At 42.6% G+C, this 15923-nt stretch overlaps 1 protein-coding gene across 4 annotated transcripts in view; it reads left to right on the top strand.

Moving 5' to 3' along the window:
• Window positions 1–1003: 1003 nt before the first annotated feature.
• The window catches only part of TRAK1 (trafficking kinesin protein 1), a 148909-nt gene continuing 133989 nt past the window's right edge, over window positions 1004–15923 (top strand). For all 4 annotated transcript variants that reach the window (XM_069088320.1, XM_069088319.1, XM_069088318.1 and 1 more), the window contains exon 1: window positions 1004–1136. The gene's annotated coding sequence lies outside the window, so the exon portion shown is untranslated. The remainder of the gene's footprint in view (window positions 1137–15923) is intronic.

Genomic DNA, 15923 nt, shown 5'->3' with positions numbered 1-15923 from the left:
CTGATTTTAGGTTAGGGTCTTCTTATTTATGGGCAGAGCCATTAATATTGGCAGCAAAAGTTCTTTTGAACATTTCAGGAAGACTGATGTATCTTTGAATTTTAGAGTCCAAAGGGACCTGAGAAACCACTGAATCTGGTCCATCCCCATAGACCACTGATACAGTTTGCTTCTTTGAGAGAAAAATATAAGTTTTTGTTCACCTGTGTTATCACAGATTAAATGTTCACTCTTAACAAGTCTAACCAACAAGCATTTGTTGAGGATTTGTTCAGTCTCTTCAGTCTTGTCTGACTCTATGACCCCATTTGGGATTTTCTTTATAAGGGTATTGGAATGATTTACCATTTCCTTCTCCAGCCCATCTTACAGATGAGAAACTGAGGTAACCAGGATTGAGTGACTAGGTCTTCTTGGCTCCAGGCCCAGTGTTCTATCCTTTGATACGTAGCTACTCAATGGATGAAAAAGTGTACTAATTTTAGGCTTGTTGATTACCACACCTTTCCTGTAGCCCTAGGCACAATTGGAGAATTGATTTAATTTGGGGAGAGGCTAGGGAGTTTTAGGGTGGGGGAAGTACCAAAGCCTGGAAGCCTGAGGGGTGGGATCTATAAGCCATTAATCCGTGGTGTGGCTGTCTGGTTTATCATATTCTTCTCTGTCTGCTTGGGGAGGAGGACAAGTCCCTGAGTCTTGCCAAGAGAACATATTCTCACAGACTCACCTGTTTCATATGAAAGGAGGTAATTTATGTTTCTAAATATGTATTTCACTAGATATGTTTGTGAATGCCTGCTTAGATACCGCAGAACTTACGTGGCTCCTCTACTGATGTGATATTCTTTTTGCAGACCCTTTTCAAAGAGCTGCTGTGTCTACAAGACCTAGACCTGATCCCTCCTGCTCACAGCACTGGTCTCCCCATGGCAGTTTGTATATCCCAGTGAAACCTGCCAAGCTGGACGCCACAGCTTTGCCCACCGACATCTTGGCCACCACTGTGCCCCTTCCTGAGACTTGTGACCATGCGGTCTTAGCCTCTAGCCCGGGCATTCACGAAGAACACTATGTAAGTGAAGCCTTGGAAGATGTGTCCGATTGCAGGAAATACCGAGATGCCTGCACCATTACTGGTAAGTGGTACCTTGACGGGGGATGCTGTTACCCTTGCCCTGGGGAGGTGCAAAATCTGATATGTTCTGACCACACATGTAAAGTCCCCCCTCTACTAATAAAAATCTTCAATGGCTCCCAAATGTTTCTAAGATAAATGCTTGGCTTGGCATTCAAGCTCTCTACAGTCTGTCTCCCAAGGATCTCTGCACCCTTATTTCAAATTCCTCCCCTTCATGCCAGACAGACTAGGCTGCTAGCTGTTCCCTGGACCACATGCACTACATTGTGTCTCCCCCCTCTTTCCTGTACACAAATGGTCCTCAATGCTTGGAATTCTCTTCCTTCTCCCCTCTGAGCCTTCAAATCTTCAACGGCATTCCAAGCATAGCTTGGGTGTTGTTATCTAAGAGGACCATGGCATCAGGAAAATGATGATATGACTTGCAGTTGACTTGGATTTGAGTGAGGGAGGGCTGTGCAAGGTCACCAGCCTCAGTTTCTCCTCCAGAGTCATCTGGGTCCAGTGGCCAGGTATCCATCAGGACTACTGAAGATGACCCACTGTGCATTGGGCTTTTTAGGCTGGCCTTTTTACTCTGGCCCTTTTAGGCTAAGGCCTTTTCAAGTTCTCCCTTTGAGTGAGGTTACACCCATTCCAGGAATAAGCCTCCTTAAGGCCCCTTTAATTAGAAAAAAGAAAAAAAATTAAGGTGGGAGGGGAAGGACCCTAGGGGTTGCTCTTCCAAAGAGAAACAGTTTTACTATTGAAATTCACTCTAAGCTGGGAGGTTCAAATGAGCTTCAGGGTGAACTGGGTTTAAGGTTTTCAGAAAGGTAGGAAGGACGGGCTCAGATACTTAGCACCACACCCAGAAATAACTGGCCCAGTAACCTTGAGCAAGTTACTTAACCCCTATTGCTTCAAAAAAAAAAAGGTAGGAAGGAAAGAGTCTAGCCAGTAAACCCCAATTTATGTGGATAGCTTCTGGCCATCAAAATTTACCTTACTTGGGAGAGGAGAGGATGAGCTGAGGTAAGGAATCTCCATGTCTTCAGCATTTTTCCCTTTTGAAATTGTTTTGTGTGCGTGTATATATATATATATACTGTGTATAGGTGTGTGTGTGTATAGTATTTGTTTACTCCTGAGAATCCCTAGCTGTTTTCAAAGCTCAGCCTAGGGCCCACCAGCTATGGGAGGCCTTCCTCCTCACCTCACCTCCACATTACTTTATGTTTGATGTACAACTTGTTTTTTTCCCCTGTAAAATCTCCTTTTGGCTGGTAAATTTTGTTTTTTCTTTGTATCTCCAGCACTTCAACCCCTCAATTTTAATTAAGTACCTACTATGTGACAGGCTTTGTGCTAAGCCCTGGGGGATATCAAAAGAAGCAAAGGACTGTCCCTGCTCTCTGGGAGCTTACCGTGTATTGGGGGAGACTAATAAATGTAAAAAACAAAGGAAAGCTATATCCGTAATAACTGGAAATCTCCAACTGTGGGAAGGCGCTAGAATTTAGGGGAATGGGCAAAAGCTTGGGAGTAGGGCAGCTGGATGTTACAGAGTGCCAGACTTGGAGTCAGGAAGACCTAAGTTCAAATGTGGTCTCGAACACTTGGTTGTGTGACCCTGGGCAAGTCACTTAATCCTGTTTGCCTCAGTTTCCTCATCTGTACAATGAGTTGGAGGAGGAAATGGCGACCTGCTCTAGTATTTTTGCTAAGAAAAACCTAGATGGGGTCACAAAGAGTCAGACATGATTGAAACAAAGGGACAACACAAAAATAGGAAATACTTCTATAGAATGTGGGATTTTAGTTGGGCCTTAAAGGAAGCCAGGGAGCTAAGAAGTCCTAGTGGAGGGAGAATATGTGTCTGGGAATTAGGTCCAAGAAGACTGGAAAGGTAGGAGGGGCTTAGGTTATAAGGGCTTTGAATGACAAGCAGAGCATTTTGGATTTACTCCTAGAGGCAATGGGGAACCCCTGCAGTTATTGAGTAGGGGGAGACATGGTGGGTGAGAGATAGTGAATCCAGGATGACCCCCAGGTTGTGAGACTAAGGCACTGGGAGGATGGGGTTGCCCTCTACAGCAATGGGGTGGAGGGGGGAGTTTTGGGGAGAAGATAATAGTTTTGTTTTGTACATACTGAGTTTAGGATGTCTACTGGACATCCAGTTTCAGATGTGGGGAAGGTAGTTGGGTATATGAGACTTGGAAGTCAGCAGAAGTTAGGGTAAGGTGGATAGCTTTAAGAAACATCACCACAGAGAAGGTGGTGATCTCTTAATGTAGTGAGACAAGAGGACCCTGGACAGAGCCCTGAGGGATACCTGTGGTTGTTGTTTGGTTGTGACTGACTCCTCTAGGGGTTGGCTAGAAAGTACTAATCCTCTCTACCCTAAGAAAGGGTGTGGGTGTTCTAATGAAATTAGAAATCTAAATGCTTAGTGATTGATTTGCTTAGGTATTATATCCTTCAACAGCAACAGTAAGCCCCTATTTTTGTCTTGATTACTTGGTCCCTGCTACTTAGTAGAGGCTTTGTCAAGTGTTTGTTGAACTGAATTAAAGTTACTTCAGGAATGAAGCCAGAGAGGGCAGGGCCAAACCTGAAACAAAATAATTGAAGGAAGACCATAATAAATGTAACAGCTTTATTGATTGATTAGGAGACCTATAACATGCCTTGTTTTGTACCACCTCAACACCCTTTTAAAATGATCCTGAAACCATTGGAGCTGCATATCCGTCCGGCAGCATCATTTATCCACTGCCCACGGTGAACTGAGACGTTTATCCATTCTGTGCTTTGCAATGCTTGGAGAACCTGTGTAATTCTTGATTTGGGGCTTCCTCTATGGAGGCAAATCATGGCTCAGAAAGGTGACCTCCATGGGCTGCCAGAGGAGTCTCCAAACTCAACAGCTAATTCACAATAAAATGTTGTCATTGTTCACCCTTCATTCTCAGAGAGGACTGATGACATCACAGGGTGATGACTTGGCCTGTGAACTGGCTTTAAGCTAGGTAGAGCTGTGCCAAGTCGTCCAACTCACTCCCTCCTCTAGATTCAGCAATGTCCAGTGGCAAGACAAAAGTCAAAGACAACTGGTGATGGCCGGGGATTCAATAGATGACCCTTGTCCTTTAGAAGTTCTCCAGGGCAGGGGCTACTTTGGTGTCAGTGAATCAGCAAACAAAAAGTGGCTACTTTTGTGCTAGATCTCACTAAGTTGTGAGGATAGAAAGACAAAAATCCTGGCCCTGCCCCCAAGGAGCTTACACTCTAAGGAACATATAGAAATAGTTGATAATGTATGCAAAGTGAATACATGATGGTTTGGGGGAGGGCATGCACCAGCAGCTGGGGCATTAGGAAGGGGATTCTTTACCTAGGGTCCATAGTTTTGGGGGTTCTGTGAACTTAGATGGCCAAAATAATTACGTCTTCACCTTCATTAAGCTGTAAATAAAATTTCACATTTCTTTCACTTAAGAATATAGGCAGCAAACCACAGTAGCATTAGGCTTTCCCAGACTGTCAAGGGAATTAAATTTTAAAAGTTTAAGAATTTTGGTGCAGACGTGGCTAATTTGGAAATATGTTTTGCATGACTTCACATATATAATTGATATCTTATGGCTTGCCTTCTCAAGGGGTGGGGGAGATGAGAGGGAGGGAGGGAATTTGGAACTCAAAATTTGAGAAAATGAATGTTAAAACATTTTAAACATGTAATTGGGAAATAGCTAATGAAAAGACTTTTGGTGCAGATGGTAGTATCAGGACTGAATCTTTAAGGGCAGAAGGATTCTCTGAAGTATTAGTGAGGAGGAGGTAACTGTGCCCTAGGCTTAGGGGATGGCCAACCAGTGCAAATGCACTGGAATGGAAAATAGATGACATGTGAGAAGGACAGTGAGTGGGCCAGTACGAATGCCAGAAGGGGAATGAATATGTCTTAGGCTGGAAAGATAGAGGTGCCAGGCTGTGAAGGGATTTAAAAATTAAACAGAGGAGTTTATGATCCTACAAATAACAGGGAGCCAAGGAAGTTTGTTGAGGGGGTTGGAGTAGGGGTAGGACATAGTCAGACCTTTTTGGTGGCTCTGTGGAAGGAAGAGGGATTGGAGTTGGTCAGTAAACATTTATTACAGCACCTGCTATGTGCCAGGCACTGGGCTAAAGTTGGGGATACAGAGGTGAAAAAAGATAGCCTGTCCTCAAGGAGCTGACAGTCTAGTGGGGGAAGATGGCACACAAAAGGAAGCTTAAAAGGTGGTGGGCTTTGGGGAAGGGAGGCGTGAGAGAAGTCCCAAAGATAAGAAATGAAGAGATGTTCTGAGCTGAGCTCCTTCCTTCAATGGAGGGTTTAGAGTTCATAGTCCCATAGTCTAACCTGAAAGATAGGGGGGTAGTGATGAGACTGAGTAGAAGAGGGAGAGAAAATCAGAGGGAGGAAGCCATGGCAACAGCCAAGTCAAGAGGTTGATGAAGATCTGAATTGAGATAGTGACTGTGTGAGTGCAGAGATATCCCAGAAGACTTGGCAGCACATTGGATATGGAGGTGATGGTGAGTTAGACAACACCAGTGTTTCAAGCCTGGGTACCTGTGAGGGTAGTGGACATTTTACAGTAACAGAGAAATTCAGGAGTAGGGAGGGTTTTAGGGGAAAGAAAATGAGGTCAGTTTTGGCCATGTTGAGTTTGAGACCCATAGAGAGCGTCCAACTGGAAATGACTGGTGGGTATTTGGCGATGTGAGATGAGCTCAGGAGAGAGATCTGGGCTGGTTATGTCAAACTGAGTAGGAGTGTCTCTGGATAATTGAACCCAAGGGAACCTTGCACATAGGAGGTACCTAATGAATATTTGTCCAGTCAGACTGAACAACAGACCCATGTTAGACCCCTCTGCAGTTTGGAAGCTGCCAGGTCTAGTACTTCTCTGGCATAGCCTTAGAGAAGCAGAGGCCACCTTCACATGGCCAGTGAAGCATTGGAGCAAGACTTCCCATGGAGGGAAAGCAGCTAGGGGGCACAGGGGACAGAGTCTTGCAGGACCTGAATTAGAATCCAGCTATGTGACCTTAGGTATGGCACTTAACCTCTGCCTGCCTCAGTGTCCTCATCTGTAAAATTGGAATAATAACAGGGTAGTTATGAAGATCAAATGAGAAAATGTTTATAAAGCACTTTGCAAACCAGAAAAAGCATCGACTTGAGTGGGGTTCATTTTGCCTGGGGAGACTTGAATGGTTGCATGCAGAGAGCCCAGGCTCTTTTGCAGAGCCCCATGACTGAGATTAAATTTTAATTAGAGAGAAAGGATGATGTGTCACTGACACATTGCCATCAGCCATTTTTGGTTTTGCCCTTGAGGTTATAAGAAGATTACTGCGAGTGCCCTGTGTGCATTGTGCATACACAGGGAGAGATTGTGATGACATTAGTAAAAGTATAATCCATGAAAGTGTGGGAACTCTTTTTATTTTAGATTTTCTTGCTTTTGGTCCATACCTTTTGTTCCATCTTAATAGTGGAAAGAGAAAATGCCTCCTAGTTAGACTCGGGTTTGGTCTCTGACATCAATTGTGTGTGTGCCGCAGACAGAGACACGGCTCTAATGCCAGCACCCTCTTAGTCTGGTACTGTTGGATGAAATAAAACGCTCGAAAGTCAGTAAATATTTAACAAGGAGCAGGTTTATTTAGCCCTAACACAGCGAGAGTGGATGGTGGGATGGAAGAACCCTGTCCTGGGGGTCAGGAGATCCAGGTAGGGACTGCTTGAAGATGAAGTAATCACTTTACCCCTGGGGGGATGGGGGCTCAGCTTCTCTGGATGGGGCCCCCTCCTCTTCATTCTGGAAATGCTGGTTAGTAGTCATCAGGGTAAATTGACTTGTTTGGTCTTAGGTACCGGTACCACCATGTCTGAGACAAACTCCACGAGCCTGGACTTTTTAGGACCCAGAAGTTGCCTCAGGAAAGCCAGGGGCCCTTTAGGTCCCAGGGGCAGCTTTGTCCTGGGCTTACCCCTTGCTGGCCGGGGAATAAAAGCTGTAGCAGGGAAGCGGAGGACATTTAGGTCCCAGGGGCAGCTTTGCCCTCTCACATCTCTTGCAGAGAAGACACTGATCTGTGTTGGTGAAGGGAGGTCCTCATGCCAATGACAGATCTGATCCCTTGAAAATGTGATTGATGATTGGGATGGAATCAGAGGACTTAGACCAGGAAAAGATTTTAGAATCATCTAGTGCCATCATTTTATGGAGGAAGAAACTGGAGGCTTATCTAAAGTGACACAGGGGATAAATAGCAGAGTTGGGGCAAGAACACAGCTCTCTTGGTTCCAAATGCTATGGTTTCCACCGCACATCTCTAAGGAGGAAGGTTTCTTGTTATGACAGCCTTGTTAAAATATTTTTGGTCACTTTAAAAAGGACAGAAAGGCAGCATGGTGTACTGGAGAAAGCCGTAGGGCAGCTAAGTTGTGCTATAGTGCATAGAGCACTTGGCCTGGACTTAAGAAGACTCATGTTCCTGAGTTCGAATCTGGCCTTAGACACCTACTAGCTGTGTGACACTGGGCAAGTCACTTAACTGTGTTTGCCTCAGTTTCCTCATCTGTAAAATGAATTGTAGAAGGAAATGGCAAACCACTACACTATCTTTGCCAAGAAAACCCCAAATGGGGTCATGAAGAGTTGGACATGACTGAAACAACTCAACTATAACAAAGGTCATAAAACCTTGCTGTGCCACTGATTAGTTATGTGACCTTGGGCAGGTCAATTAATTGGGCTTGAACCTCTTTATCAAGGACCATTCTGTCTTGATTGGGTGGAAAGAATGCTAAATTTTGGGCAGCTTTGGGCAAATCACTTCATTTTTTTTTTTAAAGCAATCGGGGGTTAAGTAACTTGCTCAAGGTTACATGGCCAGTTATTTCTGGGTGTGGTGCTGAGTATCTGAGCCTGGATTTGATCCAGGTCATCCCGACACTGGAGCCAGTGCTCTTACTCGTTGAGCCACCTGGCTGCCCCTAAGCAATTGGGGTTAAGTAACTTGCTCAAGGTTACACGACCAGGTGTTTCTGGGTGGGTGCTAAGTGTCTGAGCCCGGGATTCGATCTCCAGGTCTTCTCAACACTGGAGCCGGTGCTCTTACTCACTGTGCTACCTGGCCGCCCCTTTACTTCATCTCTTTGGGCCGTGGTTTCTTCATCTGCAAAATGGGAAGAATTTGACTGACCCCATGAGAAGGGAGAAACTGTCATAATTTTTTTTAAAGCAAAAAGTTGAAGAAATGAAGCTTTTTTAAAAAAAAATCACAGTCTTAGGAAGCTAGTGACTTTATGAGAAATCAAGATAATGTTAAACAGATCCAAACAAATGAAAGAATAGAAGGCAATGTAAAATATCTCATGGGAAAAACCACTGACCTGGAAAATAGATCCAGGAGAGATAGTTTAAAAATTATTGGACTACCTGAAAGCCATGGTCAAAGAAAGAAGCTAGAAATCATTCTCCAAGAAATTCTCAAGGAAAATTGCCCTGATGTTTTAGTACCAGAGGGCAAAATAGAGGTTGAAAGAATCTACCAATCACCTCCTGAAAAAGATCCCAAAAAGAAAACTCCTAGGAATATTATAGCCAGGTTCTGGAATTCCCAGATCAAGGAGAGAATATTACAAGCAGCCAGGAAGGAACAATTTGAAAATTGTAGAAACACAATCAGGGTAACACAGGATCTGGCAGCTTCTACACTGAGGGATCGAAGGGCCTGGAATATGATGTTCCAGAGGGCAAAGGAGCTGGGAATAAAACCAAGAATCACCTACCCAGCAAAACTGAGTATCATATTTCAGAGGAAAATATTGTCATTCAGTGGAATAGAGGACTTTCAAGCATTCTTGTTTTTTTGTTTGTTTGTTTGCCTTTTGAAGGGCAATTGGGGTTAAGTAACTTGCCCAAGGTTACAGGGCTAGTTTTTTTGTGTGTTAAGTGTTTGAGGCCGGTGCTTTATTCATTGTGCCACCTAGCTGCCCCCAACTTTCAAGCATTCTTGATGAAGAAACCAGAGTTGAATAGAAAATTTGACATTCAGATACAAGAAGCAAGGGAAGCTTGAGAAGGTAAATAGGGAAAAGAAATAAGGAACTTATCAAAGTTGAACTATTAACATTCCTACATGGAAAAACTATAATTGTAACTGAGGAAACTTTTGTCAGTATGAAAATAGTTGAAGGGAATAGAAATATATATATGTCTATATATGAGAGTATATGGGCATATGAATACATATGTGAATGTGTGTATATATGTTTACAGGTATACATAGAAGGCACAGGACTTTAATAGGAAGGGATGATGCTTAAAAGGTGAAATTAAGAGGTGAGAGAGGACTATAATGAGAGGTGATGGGGAGAGACAGAATGGGGTAAACTATCTCATAAAGAAGAGGCAAGGGAAAATGGTTACAATGGAGGGGAAGAATAGGAAGGCAAAAGGGAATGGGTCAACCTTATTCTCATTGAATTTGGCTCAGGGAGGGAATGACATACACACTAAATAGGGTATCTCACCCTACAGGAGAGTAGTGGGGAAGGGAATGAGAGGGGATATGATAGAAGGGAGGGCAGGCTGGGGGGGAGGGAAATTGGAAGCACCCACTTTTGAAAAGGGACGGGATCAAAGAAGAGAATAGAACAAGTGGGAGGTGGGATAGGAGGGAGGGAAATATAGTCAGTCTTTTACAATATATCTACTATGTTAATGTTTTGCATTAGCTACACATGTACAACCTATACTGAACTGCTTATCTTCCCAGTAAGGGTGGGTGGCAAGGGAGGAAGGGAATGAATCTGGAATTCAAAGTTTTAAAATCAAATGTTTAAAAAAAACCATATATATATATATATATTATTATCAATACTATTTCACATGTAATTAGGAAATAAGATATATAGGCACTGGGGCATAGAGATCCACCATTCTCTACTGGAAAAGTCGAAGGGGGTATGGGAGAAGATATGGGAGAGAGCAGATTGGAGGAGGGGATATCCTGTGGGATTGCTATTTTGGGGTGATGGGTAGGGGGAAAAGGGGGAGAAAATTTGTAACTCAAAATCTGGTGGAAATTAAGGATGTAAACAAGAAGTTAATAAAACATTTGAAAAAAAATCACAGTCTTATAAGGTTTCCCCACTTCTTTTGTTTTGAAGGGGTGTCTTTTAGCAGTGGACAAAATGGATTACTGTCCTGTAAGGTCCCATCTCACCCTAGATGTGTCTATGGCTGGAACCAGTATCAGACTCTGTCAGGAAATCAGTGCCTTGGTCCTAGCTTTTGACCACTAAGTGTTGTGTACCCCTAAACAATCTTCTCTGAAGCTCCTTTTCTTCATCTTTAAAAGGAGGGGGTTGAAATAGGTGATCCCTAATTTGCCATAGTCAGTGATGTCCCATTTTTTTTCTAATCTTGGAAACAGGATAATTGTTTAAAGGCTAATAGACCTTCTAGGGACAGCTAGGTGGCACAATGGATAGAGTACATCTTCCTGAATTCAGATCTGTCCTCAAACACTAGTTGTGTGACCCTGGGCAAGTCACCCAACCCCGTTTGCCTCAGTTTCCTCTTCTGTAAAATAATCTGGAGAAGGAAATGGCAAATCATTCCAGTATCTTTGCCAAGAAAACCCCAAATGGGGTCACCAAGAGTTTACTGAACCATAGCAATGAAGCCTGACATTATATAAACTTGGACTTTTCCTCATTTCTTCAAAGAACATTTGAAGAGACCCAATTTGCATTGGCTTTAAGTACAAATAATACTCACAGTAGTACCACTCCCATGTGCGAGTGGTGGAGGCGCTTGTTTTCATTTGTTTGGGGAGGGGGAGGGATTATCATGCAGAGAAGAAAAGAAGCAGGGCACCCCAAAGACCCTCCCTGACCAGAACATCATCTGCTTCATGTGCCTTATTCTCAGTACATGGTTTTCTGTTAGGGTTGGTTTAACAGAGTGCTGAGAAGAGAATTTGGGCAGATGGCCCAGAGTTACATAACCAGTTGTGATCTTTGAACAGCTCAGATTCCAAAGACCTGCCCCTGCATACAAACTAAAAGGGAGAGGAGGGGGCAGGAGGTAGTTGGGTCTCCGCTGGTGTTGGACTTGGAGATTTGACTGACTTGGTCCAGGATTTCATGATTGGTTCTTGGGGGTTCTCTGATTGTGGTTTTTGTCCATGGCGTTGGTGGCACAGGTTGGGGAGCCCTTAATCACCCATTCTTTGGTAAGACTTCAGCCCAAATTGATAAGGACAAATAATTTTGGTAAGTAGGACTATGGGCTTTTTTTTTTTTCTTTAAAAGTTGCCTTCTGTGTATTCTTAGCATGACAATGATGGGTACAGAAATTTCTCCTTTTTGTGTCTTACCCTAGTCTACTGTTCTACCTGTGGAATATTCCCAGGTGATCTGAAGTAGTTATTTTGAGGATGCAAGGTTATGATCTTCCATTTCATTTAGGGCTTGGGGGCAGGGCATATGTGGTGGGAGGAGCTCTGGATGGGAAATCTGGATAACTGGGTTCTGGGTTCCCATCTCTTTGTGATCTCCTTGTGTGGGGAGATACTAGAAAGAATCCTGGATTCACAGCCAAGGTCCTGAGTTCAAATCCCAGCTCTGTGATCTAAAAGTGCCAGATTTAAAAAAAAAGGAATTTTAATGGAATTTAGGGTAATAGATTTTGAATCTATGTCTCAAGTGTGATAAGAGTTTCAAGTTAAAGCAAGAAGGAACCTCAGGTCAGCTAGTCAAAGCCTCTCATTTTATAGATGAGGATATTGATGCTTTCAGGTCAAGTAACATAATGATGATGGTGATAATGATAGTAAAAATAATGAAAAGAGTAGTAAGCTAGGATTCAAATCTAGGTCCTTTGCCTCTAATGCAGGGTTCTTTGCCATTCAATCAAAACAGGGTAGTGGAATGAACTTTATTTTATTGAGAGTGGCTTTCTGAGTTAATTAAAGGTTTAGAGGCTGAGAACTATTTGCTTTACGTGTGCTGAGTTTTTGCTTTTATTCCAACTGGAAGGCCTTATTTTTTCCATCTGTGCTTGGTGAAATCTTACCCATTCTTGGAGGCTTCTCAAAAGGTTATGTCCTGTCTGTGTGACAGCCTTCCCTGTCACCCTGGCCGGAAGGGACCTTTCCTCACCCTGAACCGTCAGCTGCTTGTTTGGACAGCTTAGCATGTATTGCTTTTTATTGGGGTAATTTGTTTTAGTGGGAATCCTGCTGGGCTGGGAGTTGGGAAACCTGGATTCTGCCCTCAGCCCTGGTGCCAGCTAGTTACCTCCCCTCTCTGAGGAGAACTCAGGTTTTGACTTAGATGATATCTAAGGTCCCCTTTGGCCTTAACATCACCAGACTTTGTTTCCTTTTAGATTTTAAGTTCCCTGAGGGTGAAATAGATCATTCAGATCATTCAGTGGAGACAGCTAGGCGGTGCTATGGTGCACAGAGCACAGGACCTGGAGTCAGGAAGACCTGAGTTCAAATTCTGCCTCAGACACCAGCTAGTTGTGTGACCACAGCAAGCAAGTCACTTATCTTCTGTTTACCTCAGTCTCTTCAACTGTGAAATGGAAATAAAAAAAGCCCCTACCTCTCAGGGTTATTATAAAGATCAAATGAGATAATATTTTTTAAGAGCTCAGCACAGTGCCTGACATACAGTAGGTGCCATATAAATGTGCTGTTATTATTAGTTAGGGATCAGGAGGGCCTGGGCCAGTCACATGTATGGAGTGGGAGAAACCAACGGATAAGAGTCGTTTTTGTGCTTTCTAAATTATATTTATATCACCAGTATGCCCAGCACAGTTCATTACATACAGTAAGCATTCCATATTTATTGACAAAAAGGAATGGAAAATGGACTGTGGAACAGAAGTCAGAAAGAACAGAGGCGGGCTCTCCATTGCCTTTGCCTCCCCTCCCCACCCTTCCAGCGACTGGAGAGAGATTGACTCCTCTATAGTTTCTCAGGGTTTTTCAAATTCTGCCTGTGGTGACAAATCCGAAGATGCCAAACTTTCAGATTTTGGGGGCTCTTCTTGCCCCTCTCTTGGTAAAGTGCAGACGTTCTTCTCCTTCCCTCAGGCTGTGTGATGTCTTAAGGCCCTTTCAGCGATTCCTGCAGAGGATGTCTTAGCCCTGGAGGGCACAGGCCAAGCCAGGCCTGGAGGGATGAAGCAGAATTCATCCCTGGGGATTAGGGGGTTCAGGGCCCATGATCTCCCATCCTAGAGTAAGCTAAGGAGCATTTTATCTTTAGCTTACCCTTCTCCTGTAAGATTGGCTGAGAGTATGTGGAGAGGATCTTATACAGAAACCGTGGTTCTTAAGTGACTCTCAATGGGAATGGTGTAAAAGCCCCCTGGTTGGGAAACCCCTCCTATTCCTTTAGCCACGGTAGATGCAGGTACCATCTTTGATTTTGCCTCTTTTTGTATTCGCAGAGCTTAAGACAGTGCCTGGCACATAGTAGACACTTAAAAATGTTTATTACTTTTTTTCCTGAAAAATAATTTGTTGAAAGTTGGAAAAGTTTCATGAGTAGAAATTAATCATTATATTGTTACAGCTAACTTTTTGAAAATTGATGATTTTTCAGGGACAATTTTGGCGTACACCAAAACCATTCGTTTCAGACTCCAAGCCTTTCCATCCATCGCGCTGCTGAGCCCCCTTTTCATTTTGTGTCTTTCTATTAGAATGTTATTTCCTCAGTTGAGATCAAGGACTATCTTATTCTTTCTCTGTTTCTCAATCAGTTAGCACTTGGTGCTTAATAAATGCTCTTTCATTCATTCTAAGATAAATCTTTGTAGACCAGCTATCCTGTGGAAGGAAAGAGAAACAGACCGTGGGATATCTCATTCTTTGACAGAATGAAAGAATGTAACCTCTAATCAAGGAAATAACAAATTCTGCCTACCCTTTCCTGATCTTTCTTCTGTTCATCACCCACAAATGATAAGTTTTAGCTGGCTGTTTATGGAAACTCCTCTAGTATCTGAAGTAATTTTGTTGTCCCTGCATTTAATATAGGGTTGATGACATACTCTTAGGTTGAGTAATTTTGACCTTGGCAAAAGAAAAAGCAGGCATGGAGATCCAACTCTTTTTCTCAGTCTGTTCTTGCTTAAACTAGACAATGCTAATCTTTTCCTTGAGACTGCTACAGATGAACAGGCTAGGTGGTTTTTACTAATGTTTTAGTAGTGATTGATTCTTAAGACCTGAGAATTCCTATGTGGGGAAGTCTCTCTGTAAAAGCAAATAGGCTTTTGTTCTTGGAGAGTTGCCTGGGGGTACTGAGAAGCTGAGTGATTGGACCGTCTTAACCCATGTATGTCAATAGGAATTTCAACCAAGGTCATAGGCATAGATTTAGAATTAGAAGGGACCTTGATGGTCCAACCCTCTCATTTTACAAATGAGGAAACTGAGGCCCAATGATTTGCCTTGTGACAGAGCTCAGATTTGACTCCAAATCAAGTGTTCTTTTCCATCGTGCCACCTTGGCTCCAAGTGCCCAGAGTACACTTGTGTATTACTTTGAAGTTTACAGTGTGCTTTAATACACCATCTCTCATTTGACTCTCAGAACAATACTGTGAGTAACTAAGCAAGTATCATGATCCCAGTTTTATAGATAAAGAGACTAGTTTGGGAGGTTAAGGGACTTGCCTATATTTGCATGAAGAGCAAGTGACCAAGCCAGGACTTAAAGGAGTTGTGATTTCCAGTTCCGGTTCTTTTTGACTCTACATGTAATAATCACGTCTAATGTTGTCATGGAAATCCAGGGAATCACAGGAGCACAGCTTTAGAACTGGGAGGAATCTTGAAGGCCATCAAGGCTGACCTCCTCATTTTACATAGGAAGAAACTTGTCCAGGGTCACACAGCTAATTTCTTAAGTGAATGAAAAAAAAATCAAATGTTTACTGTGTGTGAAGTTCTGAGCTGCGAAGAAGGTTAGATTGAATTAGAACCATTACACCGGTGGATACAACTCTTAGCCAAGGAGTCAAGGAAGTCTTACTTCTAATATATCTTTGACCACAGGGACAGTTTCTTAATTTCTCTCTCTAGGCAACACTCTAAGACCATAATTTATAGGCTAGTTTATCTTTCTGCATTGCTGGAGGAACCTTATACACCAGGGAGTTCTCTATGATAATGAAATCATTGATCCAGGCCAAAAATTAATGTGATAATCCCTTGAGTTTCTATAGAACTTTACTATCTACCATGTTATGCATTTAATCTATACATAAGTCCTTAAAATGAATAGTTGGCTAGACAACTGTTGGTTTACTCTGTTACTTCAGATAATGAGAATAGTGGGGTCAAACCTATCTTGGGTTGCTTTTAGATTACATTGTAAATGGGAAATATTTAACAAAATAAGTAAAAATACAATAGAACACAGATAATATTCTTTTCTAAGTTAATATGGCATTGTAGGGATCCTCATGTGCAGTTTAGTGGTCCCATTTCTATTTGAGTTTAATACCAATATATTAGAATATTTTAGAGTATTATCGGAACTTCGAGTTAGCTCTCATATTCCTAATCTGTAGGAGAATGAACTATTCATTTAATTAATTAAACTTAGACTGAATTGAATTGCTAAAGATAATTGGATCAGGAACATCATTTGAAAAATAGAGGACTTGATCTCTCTTTCTCTTTCTCTCTCTCCCTCTCTCCT

The sequence above is a fragment of the Petaurus breviceps genome, unplaced genomic scaffold (genome assembly GCF_028583685.1).
Source record: "Petaurus breviceps papuanus isolate PSGF00001 unplaced genomic scaffold, PetGlider_PUasm1.0 185, whole genome shotgun sequence".
In the NCBI taxonomy this organism is placed as follows: Eukaryota; Metazoa; Chordata; class Mammalia; order Diprotodontia; family Petauridae; genus Petaurus; species Petaurus breviceps.
The sequence above is the reverse complement of the archived record's forward strand: the minus strand, read 5'-3'. Positions and strand labels throughout refer to the sequence as shown.